Source organism: Triticum dicoccoides, chromosome 3A (assembly GCF_002162155.2).
Source record: "Triticum dicoccoides isolate Atlit2015 ecotype Zavitan chromosome 3A, WEW_v2.0, whole genome shotgun sequence".
In the NCBI taxonomy this organism is placed as follows: Eukaryota; Viridiplantae; Streptophyta; class Magnoliopsida; order Poales; family Poaceae; genus Triticum; species Triticum dicoccoides.
The window spans coordinates 6,409,481-6,418,759 of record NC_041384.1 but is presented as its reverse complement, the minus strand read 5'-3'; the positions used below and the strand labels follow the sequence as shown (position 1 = coordinate 6,418,759).

Sequence of the window (9,279 nt, the reverse complement as noted above, 5' to 3'; positions counted from 1 at the left end):
AGGAATAACAAAAAAAAGAGGAGAAGAAAGAATAGAGGAGAAGATCTCCTCTATTCTTTCTTCTCCTCTTTTTTCTTCTTCTTCCTCTTTTTTTTATCGGGAACGAGGGTCGTCGAGGGTTGCCGAGCGGTAGAGGAAGAAGAGGATAAAAAAGAAGAGGAAGAAAAAAAAAGAGAGGGGTCGACGGTCACCTAGGGGTCGAGGGTCGAGAGGGGGTCTAGGGTCGCCGGGAGGGGAGAGGAAGAAGAGGAGAAATAAACAAGAAGAAGAAAAAAGAAGGAAAAGAAGAGGAGAAGAAGAAAGGAATAGTGGAGAAGAAGAGAAAATAGAATATTCTATTTTCTGTTCTTCTCCACTATTCCTTTCTTCTTCTCCTCTTTTTTTCTCCTTTTTTTCTTCGATCTTATCCTCTAGCTATTCCTTTCTTCGAGGGTTCTATAGGGTCGAGGGATCGAGGGTCGAGGGTTCCAGGGTCGTCTAGGGGTCGAGGGTTCCAGGGCTGTCGAGGGTTCGAGGGGTCGAGGATCGCCGAGGGGTCGAGAGAGGTTTCCTATTGTCACAGTAAGTACTATAGTAGCATGTTCCGCACATCTACTATAGTGCCGAGGGGTCGAGGGCTCCGGGACTGCCGAAGGAGCTGCAATTTAGACACCCGAAAGTAAGTACTATAGTAGCATGTTCCGCGCATCTACTAGTCATTCAAGCGCTAGTTTCATCAATACCATTTGGCATTCTTGCTTATCAGTTTGATTGACCTCTATTTCTTGTAAAGTGGTTGTGGCAGGAACAAGGGAAAGATTTCTGCGGATACCACGTTTGCGAGTCCATCCGCCACACGACCTATGAGCGGGGCTACACTGACGAACAATATGAAGTACGTAAATAACAACATTCACAATTTTATTTTATTACCATCATTTGTGTTGAGTTTAATTCATTCATATATATATGTATTGACCCCCTTCTTTAAATTAGATGTTTCGGAAGAGGAATTGGCGGCATTCTTTCTTGACCACGTGATCCCTGAAGACGGAGAATACTATGTGGACCCTGAGTCCGTATAATTATATTTGTAAGAGATAATTATTGTATATATGTAGCCGACAGTGTCAAATAGATATACAAGAACTTGTTGTTCAACCAATCTCTCGGAAAAGGAGAGGTGGTCGATATCACTTCTCTCTGTATGCATATATGTTCATGACGATCTTCTGTTTCCTTCGTTTGCTTACTAGCTAGCTAGCGTGTCTAGTCCTCTCTATACGTATGTATAGTACGTAGCATCAACCAAGCACCGACATAAGAGAGGACACTTCTCTCTATTAATTATAGCTAGATAACACAATATATGAAACACCTAAATTAACCCCCCAAAACCGCCAAACCCCCCTTTAAAAAAAACAAAAACCCCAACCACAGAAATGCTGACGCGTGGATGCCTATTGGTCCCGGTTGGTGCCACCAATCGGGACCAAAGGGTCTCCTGCCTGGGCTCCACGCACAGACCACGTGGAGGCCCATCTATCCCGGTTCTGGATTGAACCGGGACTAAAGGGACAGGGCATTAGTACCGACCCTTTAGTCCCGATTCCAGAACCGGGATAAAAGGCCCTTACGAACCGGGACAACATGCCCTTTTTCTACCAGTGAGCCTGCATTATATGCTCCTCGGTTATTACCAGATTGCCCAGTTGGGGAACGTTAACGGTTTGCCCACATATATATAGGGCACCGGTACTCTTATGTCTTGTTGGCACAACAAGCGGGGGTATCGATTGCGTCGCTTGTTCTCCCAGCTGGGGAACGGTTTTCCGCATTTTTTGCAAGCTGCTTGGCTCGAGCTCGAGCTCGACTCCTTCTGTACTCGTGCTCAATGTGCCTTCCTGATTTGGCGCTCATAGTCTGAGTCAACAGGCTTGGGAGCTGGTGGTCTAGCCATACGAATAAAGTGGTCAATCTTTTCCTCAGGCACTTTCTCCCTTGGCGGTGGTGCCGGTTTCGGTCCAAAATGGGCGTCCACTGGGGCCTTCACTATGGCTGCGTTTTGCTCCTCGGTCATGTCATAAGGCCTCTGAGGAAGAGGAGCGAGGCTTGGACCATATTTACATCGCTTGCCTCCGCCTATACCTCCTGTACTACCTCGACTCATAGCGCTACGCACCATAGGTGCGGCGTATCTCTTCCCCGATTGCTGAGGCGGCGGAGACGGCTGACGTGGCTGAGTTGGAGTAGGAGGAGTTGCCTAACGCTGTGCCGGACTTGAAGCAGGAGGATTGGCCTCACGCGGTGTCGGAACTGAAGAAGGAGAAGTGGCCTCATGCTTTGCCGGACTTGAAGCAGGAGGAGTGGCCTACTGCTATGCCGGACTTGGAGGAGGAGGAGTGGCCTCACATCGAGGAGGAGTCGGATGATGACACGGTGTCGGTGGCCTTCGAAAGAAGATGCAATCCTTTCTCCATAGGATGATACGATGTATGGCCTCTCCCAGTGTGTGCTCCTCGTGATGTCCAGGAATGTCAAGCTCTAGCCCCGAATATTGGTCCAACACCTCATCAACCACGACACGAGCATAGCCGGCTGGAATCGGGTTGCAATGGAAGGTTGCTTCGGGGGGATTTGTATAAGCAACAACGTCTGCCACCTTCATGGATATGTTCTTCATTTTGAAGTGTGGCGGGCGACGGGGACGGGGACGGGGACGGGGCGGCGACGGGGGCGTCTACGAGGGGTGGCGATGGGGCCGGCGGATAAAAATTGACGAAATTTGTAAGTGCCGCTTATATAGGATGGGCCTTTAGTACCGGTTGGAGCCACCAACCGGTACTAAAGGTCAATTTTGGCCAGGCCAAGCGGCGGGAAGGGTAGCCCTTTAGTACCGGGTGGTGACCTTTAGTACCGGTTGGTGGCTCCAACCGGTACTAAAGACCCTATCTTTAGTACCGGGTGGAGCCATGACCCGGTACTAAAGGGGGTGCGCTACCAGGTGAGGGGCGCAAAGTTTAGTCCCACCTCGCTGGGCGAAGGGCAACCGCACTGATTTATAAACCCAGCCGTGGCTGCTCCTTCGAACTCCTCTATATAGCAGGCTTGTGGGCCTAACTATGGCGCGCTGCCCTGTGAGCCTGCTGGCCCTTCTGGGCCTGAATTTGCACACCCGAGGTCTGGCAGGACCACTGGGCAGCGCCCCTACAATTTTTTATATAGTTTTTTTCTTTTCTGCATTATTTATTTTCTTCTATTTATTTTTGAGTAATTTATATATATATTTTTTTATTTTCTACTTTGTTTATTTTCTTCTATTTATTTCTAAGCAGTTTTTTATATAGTTTTTTTCTTTTCTGCTTTATTTATTTTCTTTATTTATTTATGAGTAGTTTTTTTATATAGTTTTTTCTTTTCTGCTTTATTTATTTTCTTCTATTTATTTATGAGTAGTTTTTTATATATTTTTTTCTTTTCTGCTTTATTTATTTCTTCTATTTATTTTTGAGTAAATTTTTTATATAGTTTTTTTCTTTTCTGCTTTATTTATTTTCTTCTATTTATTTCTGAGTAATTTTTTTATATAGTTTTTTTTCTTTTCTGGAGTTGTAATAAGTTATTAAAATTTTGAATTGCCGGTGTAACAGATGAGTTTTCGTCCGAAACCCTGATACTTTAAAAGAGATTGTCCAATTTGTACACGAAGTGCATCCAGCTTTGGCCATGATCCTCTCTACTTTTTTGCGCATGCTATGCGGGTGAAATGATGATACCATGCCAAGTTTTAACCTTTTCAGAGTTCATTCTTAGTGCTTTTTAATTTCAGGGCCATTTAGCTCAAAACAAATCAGTAAATGCATTAAAAATAGCTAACTATGTCCGAAAGGGTTGAAAGTTGATGACATGGTTTTGAATGGTGCTTGCTGAATACAAAAAAAGTCCGGAGTTGTAATAAGTTATTAAATTTTTGAATTGCCAGTGTAACAGATGAGTTTTCGTCTGAAACCTTGATACTTCGAAAGAGATTGTGCAGTTTGTACACGAAGTGCATCCAGTTTTTGTCGTGACCCTCTCTACTTTTTTGCACATGCTATGTGTGTGAAATGATGATACCATGCCAAGTTTAAACCTTTTCAGAGTTAATTTGTAGTGCTTTTCAATTTCAGGGCCATTTAGCTCAAAACAAATCAGTAAATGCATTAAAAATAGCAAATTATGTCAGAAAGGGTTGAAAATTGATAATGTGGCTTTGAATGGTGCCTGCTGAACGCAAAAAAGTCCGGAGTTTGAGAGGACAGAGTGAGGGTGTAAACATGAAAAAATATACATAAAAAATACATTGATCATCATTGATCTTTTTGTGTACACTCTAAATTGTCAATATGAGACCTCAACGGTTTAGAAACCGGTGAACACCCATATTGCGGCCACAAATTCTACACATAGAGTGCAATGAAGACCAAGTGCTTGTGATAGTTTGAGAAGTAACATATTTAAGGTGGTAAAAACCCTGTTAGCCGAGCGAGGTGGCACTAAAAAACAGCTGCAACTCCAAACCAGTACCGGTTTGTGGTACGAACCGGTACTAAAGGCGCTCGTGGGACCCCAGCCGGACCACGGCGTGCCACATCCTCTTTAGTACCAGTTCGTGCCACGAACCGATACTAAAGGTTCGCAATGAACTGGTAATAATTAGCTCCGGCCGCCTAGCCGTTTCGAACCGGCACTAATGAAGACATAAGTTCCGGTTTTGTTACAAACCGGTACTAATGTGCTTCACATTGGGCCGTTTTTCTACTAGTGTGTTTTTTTTCCTGCAGGACCTTATTCCTTGCACTCTTGAGTCTTTTGGGAAGGAGAAAACAATTGTTGATGAGTCGGCCTAAATAGATTTTAGATGATTGCCAAAAAGTTGTTATTGAAGGATTGGAGTCAAGCTTAGGATCAGTTTATCCTATGGGTCTGTACTACAAGGTTGAGGTATGTCACTCCTCATTCATTTTGCTATCGAACCTTGTTGGTTGCATTCTTGGGTGCTTTGACAAGGAGAAATTACACAATGTGATTGTGGTCACTACTTTTGCTTATATTTTGCAAGCAGTTCTGTGAAGCCATTGTGGCATGTACTTAGAATTTCTGTTGATGTGCAGTGGTCAACCGACAATGTAGAAATCATGTTTATAGATGAGTGCTTTATGTCGGGGTGGACGAGCTTCCGTTAGGCCATTGATTTACCAACGAAGGAGCTTCGAGGCAAGCACTGCAATGATGTATATTTGTATATGGCAAAATCTGTAGGAACCCTCTCCTTGTTTCCTTTTGTTCTTGGTTTTGCTCCAGTTGATTACTACCCTATGAGATCTGCACAGAAAAAAATCATGTTGATTTGTTTAGTTGTGGCATGTATCGTAGATACACCAGTCTGATAATTTAGTCCTCAAATAAGCAGTTTCCGTCTCCCCTTTACATGTGATGGATATATGTGGTTGTTGCTTGCCGTTGCTGAAGCGAGGACTCTTACGTGTATTTTTCTGTTCTCCCTGATTATGTTAATCAGGCCGTATGTGTTCTGTTGGTCTATTTTCATTTGTCTACCTATACAGAATTTCAAAGATGTAATTTTCTATCATGTAGTTGCCTCTTTCTTCATATACTAACCCTCTCCTAAATGATAGATGAGGTAGGTGACTTATCTCATGTATTTCTTTTCTGTAAATTACAACAAGTCTATTTTAGTCAACTTAAGGGTATGTTGAATATGACTGTAAATGAAGATATTCATTCTTGTTATTGAATGTGGACAATCTGATTCATTTTAAAGTAGTTCCTTATCTTTATGACTAGACTAGGCTTCTACTTTAGCGAGTGTTTCACTTCAACACAGATTGATGCAAGAAAGAAAGAATTCTTTTGCAATAAAACAAGCATTGAGTGCCCAAAGCAGAAGAGGTTGAATTTTTTGCCGACGTAAATTTAAGGTAACCTTCTCCATGCAATTTTTTTTCAACCATTTGTATCTAAATATCAGTACCCATTTTGAACTACATGCTCAGGCCGACCTTTTTATTTGATGTTATTGGTGTCGTATGTGTATAATTGTTAACTTGGTCGACTCCCATAGAAAACGATAGCCACCATCTCATCGAAACATCGGGACACCTTAGCCTCTATCACTTGATTGCGGTTTTAGTAATAGGTCGTCACACATTACAGAAAACTATTTTCCATTCTGTGTCTCTATGCTCATTTTGTGCCCGGGTGCAGCTGTGAAGGAACACTACAGGTAGAGAAGAAAGAAAGGAAGAATGATGGTATGAACCACTGAGATACCAAGTCCGGCCAGCCAGATGAGTATCAGGAGAGTGTTTCTTCATTGGACAAAAATTGTCCTTTAGAGTATATTAGTCTTTTAATCATCAATGAGTAGACTAACGCATACATTTTTTTTCGACTGCACCCATATAGTTTGTCTTTGCTGAATATACTATATTTACTTCATTTCTCTATTGAGTTAGCAATGGAAATATAAATGATTTATATACTATATAATTTGCAACCATATAATGATCAATTAACGTTGTTTCTCTATATAATTTGTCTTTGCTGAATATACTATATTTGTTTGGTCTGCACCCATATAATGATCAATTAACTACGGAAAACATCCTTTCCAGACATAATTTATTTTCATCATTTGTCTTTGCTTAGGATTCTCATTTAATTAGTGAGCACTCAGATTTGGAATATCAGCTCTTTAGTACTGGTTTATCATTTTAAGAAAATAGGAGCAATGTGATTTTCTTCTCTAGAGACTGGAATTGAATAGTAGGTCCTTTTAGTACTGTCCTACTACCATTTGTAGCTAACAGATGCATCAGTTCGACTAGGCATTATCATGTATTGTATCGTAGTATCTTTTTTTGCATAGAGTAAATACCTACTTCTGCTGTAGGTTACTTTTCTTTATAAAATTTGGTTCAGGATGCCGTTTTACCTGTTGTAATACCTTCAGCATAGAAGCAGTAGTGGTCTGCTCCTCCAAATATCTATAGCTTGTGGATGCTGCAGATGTGGCACAGGGAGCAGATGAAATGGAATAAGAGGACCCCCAGTGCGCGCACAAATTGTTTCTACCTGACGGCTGATAGTGAGGGTGAGCATCGAGTTGCAAAGTCATCGCCCTTCCCTGCAAATTACAGTTCCTTCAAATTAACCAAATCACCATCTTATTTTTTTCCTATTTTTCTCTTATTTCTTAGATGCCTGTGACCTGTCTTGAGAAGGTTCGAGCCGAAGTATAACTTGTACAATGCATCACCAATTCATCCGACAACACTGTTGTTGTTGAGGTAGCAGCGACCACAACTCTCCACAGAAGCATCGCTAGCTGCGGCCGTCAATGTACCTGATGTTGTGTATGCCTCTTCATCCCTTTAGTCTGCTTGGTTATTCGGTAGTTGGATACAATATAATATCGTTTATTAATCTTTTTGGTTAATTACAATATCCTACAGTCACCTGATAGAATTTCATGATTGTTTTGTCATGAAATAGGTTCTGCCAGAGCGAAGGGCCAGCGCATTTTGAAGGGTTTGAGACTGAATTGTTCATATAGTCTTGCAACTATTTCTGTAGCCAAATAATTATTTTTTAGATGCATTAGTTAAGAGCACTGATTTTTTTCAAGAGCTTTATCATGACATAGATCTTGATTTCGCTTTACTGCCATGCAGAGGTTGGATGGAGCGTCGAGGATTTCAGGCTTGGGGGTGGCCACAGGTTGCCGGATAGCAGGACGAGTTGGATGTGTTCTTCAAAGACAAGGTAATGTCATGGCTGACGTGTACCTAAAGTACATACTTCTAAGTTTGGTCATTTGTTTATCGTCATAGATGGTTTCTCTTAATACTTTTTCTTAGAGACATGATCAAAGATAGAAAAGTTTCATTTTTGAGGCAAAAGTGGCAGTATAGTATGCATGCCTTGTTGATCTGTTCATGAAATTGGAAGAAGTATCTGATTCATCTGACCTAATTTAAGTTAACATGAGTACAACGGTAGATAAACATTCACTTGCAAATCCTACTCCAAATGGACATCAAGAGTAGTACATGGACAGTGTAAAATGCATTTGTGTTAGCTGAGTGAAAATTAGAGCTCAGCCTGGTGGTACTTTATTATTTTACACTGGTAGAAAAAGGGCCATTTGTCCCGTTTCATAAGGCCCATCTGTCCCGGTTGGGTAACCGGGACTAAAGGGTCGTTACTAATGCCCTAGGCTTTAGTCCCGTTTCTTATTCCAACCGGGACAGATGGGCCTCCACGTGGCCGCTCCGGGGAGCCCAGGCAGGAGGGCCTTTGGTCCCGGTTGGTAGCACTAACCGGGACCAATAAGCTTCCACGCGTCATCATTTCAGGGGCTGATTTTTTTCGAAAGGAGGTGGTTTAGGGGTTTTGGGGGTTAATTTAGGTTGTTATAGGTAGCTAATAGAGAGATGCGTCCTCTGTTATCTCCGTGCTACTGCAACTGCTATGCCTAAATATGACTTAGATTGAAGTGAGGCAACATGTGGTGTATGTCGAAAGTAATATTAATCCTAACTTGATCAAGTTTGGATTGTACTAATTTCAACATGCACCACATGCATGTTGCCTTCACTTCAATCCAATCCATGTTCATTTCACCCACGGATATATAATAACTCTTCATGCTCGCATCATGCATCATCATAATAACAAGTCCTACTAATCATCATCATACAACTTCTACTCGTTATTAATAACAAGTCATACGATCATCATCCTGATAGTCATTGAACCAACCCTACTTAATTGTTCTTCGCACATGATCATCAGTATTATGCGGGACCTAAATACCCTATTTAAGGTAAAATAGCATAAAACAATATAGACCCTGACTCTCCATTATGGAGAATGGAGATCATCCTGTCTCCAATTCTTGCGCGGCGCTTCCTTTTGCTTCCAAGAACCTCCTTACGGCTGTCCACATTTTTTCCATTCTCTGATTAGCATGTCTCGATTTCTTTTAGAAATCCGGTATGGACAGTTGAGATTCGTAGGATGACCTGGATATATGTTCAAAACACGAAGGCTGCCATTCTGATACATCAAATGAGGAACACAATCCTCTGGGATTCTTTGTTGAAAAACATAGTTATAACTTCATAGTTAGCAATGATGTACTAGTTTTAGAAGTATGCAAAAGATGCACGGATGTCATAATAGTAAAAAATCTTACCAGGGTATCTCCATGGTAGTTACCATAGTTCAACACGT

The 9,279-nt window shown here is 41.7% G+C and overlaps 1 long non-coding RNA gene across 1 annotated transcript; it reads left to right on the top strand.

The window, feature by feature from the left end:
* Positions 1-5,932: 5,932 nt before the first annotated feature.
* Positions 5,933-7,023, top strand: LOC119270897. Its single transcript, XR_005134358.1, has 3 exons — positions 5,933-5,960; positions 6,179-6,293; positions 6,935-7,023. It is a non-coding gene; the product is annotated as an uncharacterized LOC119270897 (long non-coding RNA).
* Positions 7,024-9,279: the final 2,256 nt, after the last annotated feature.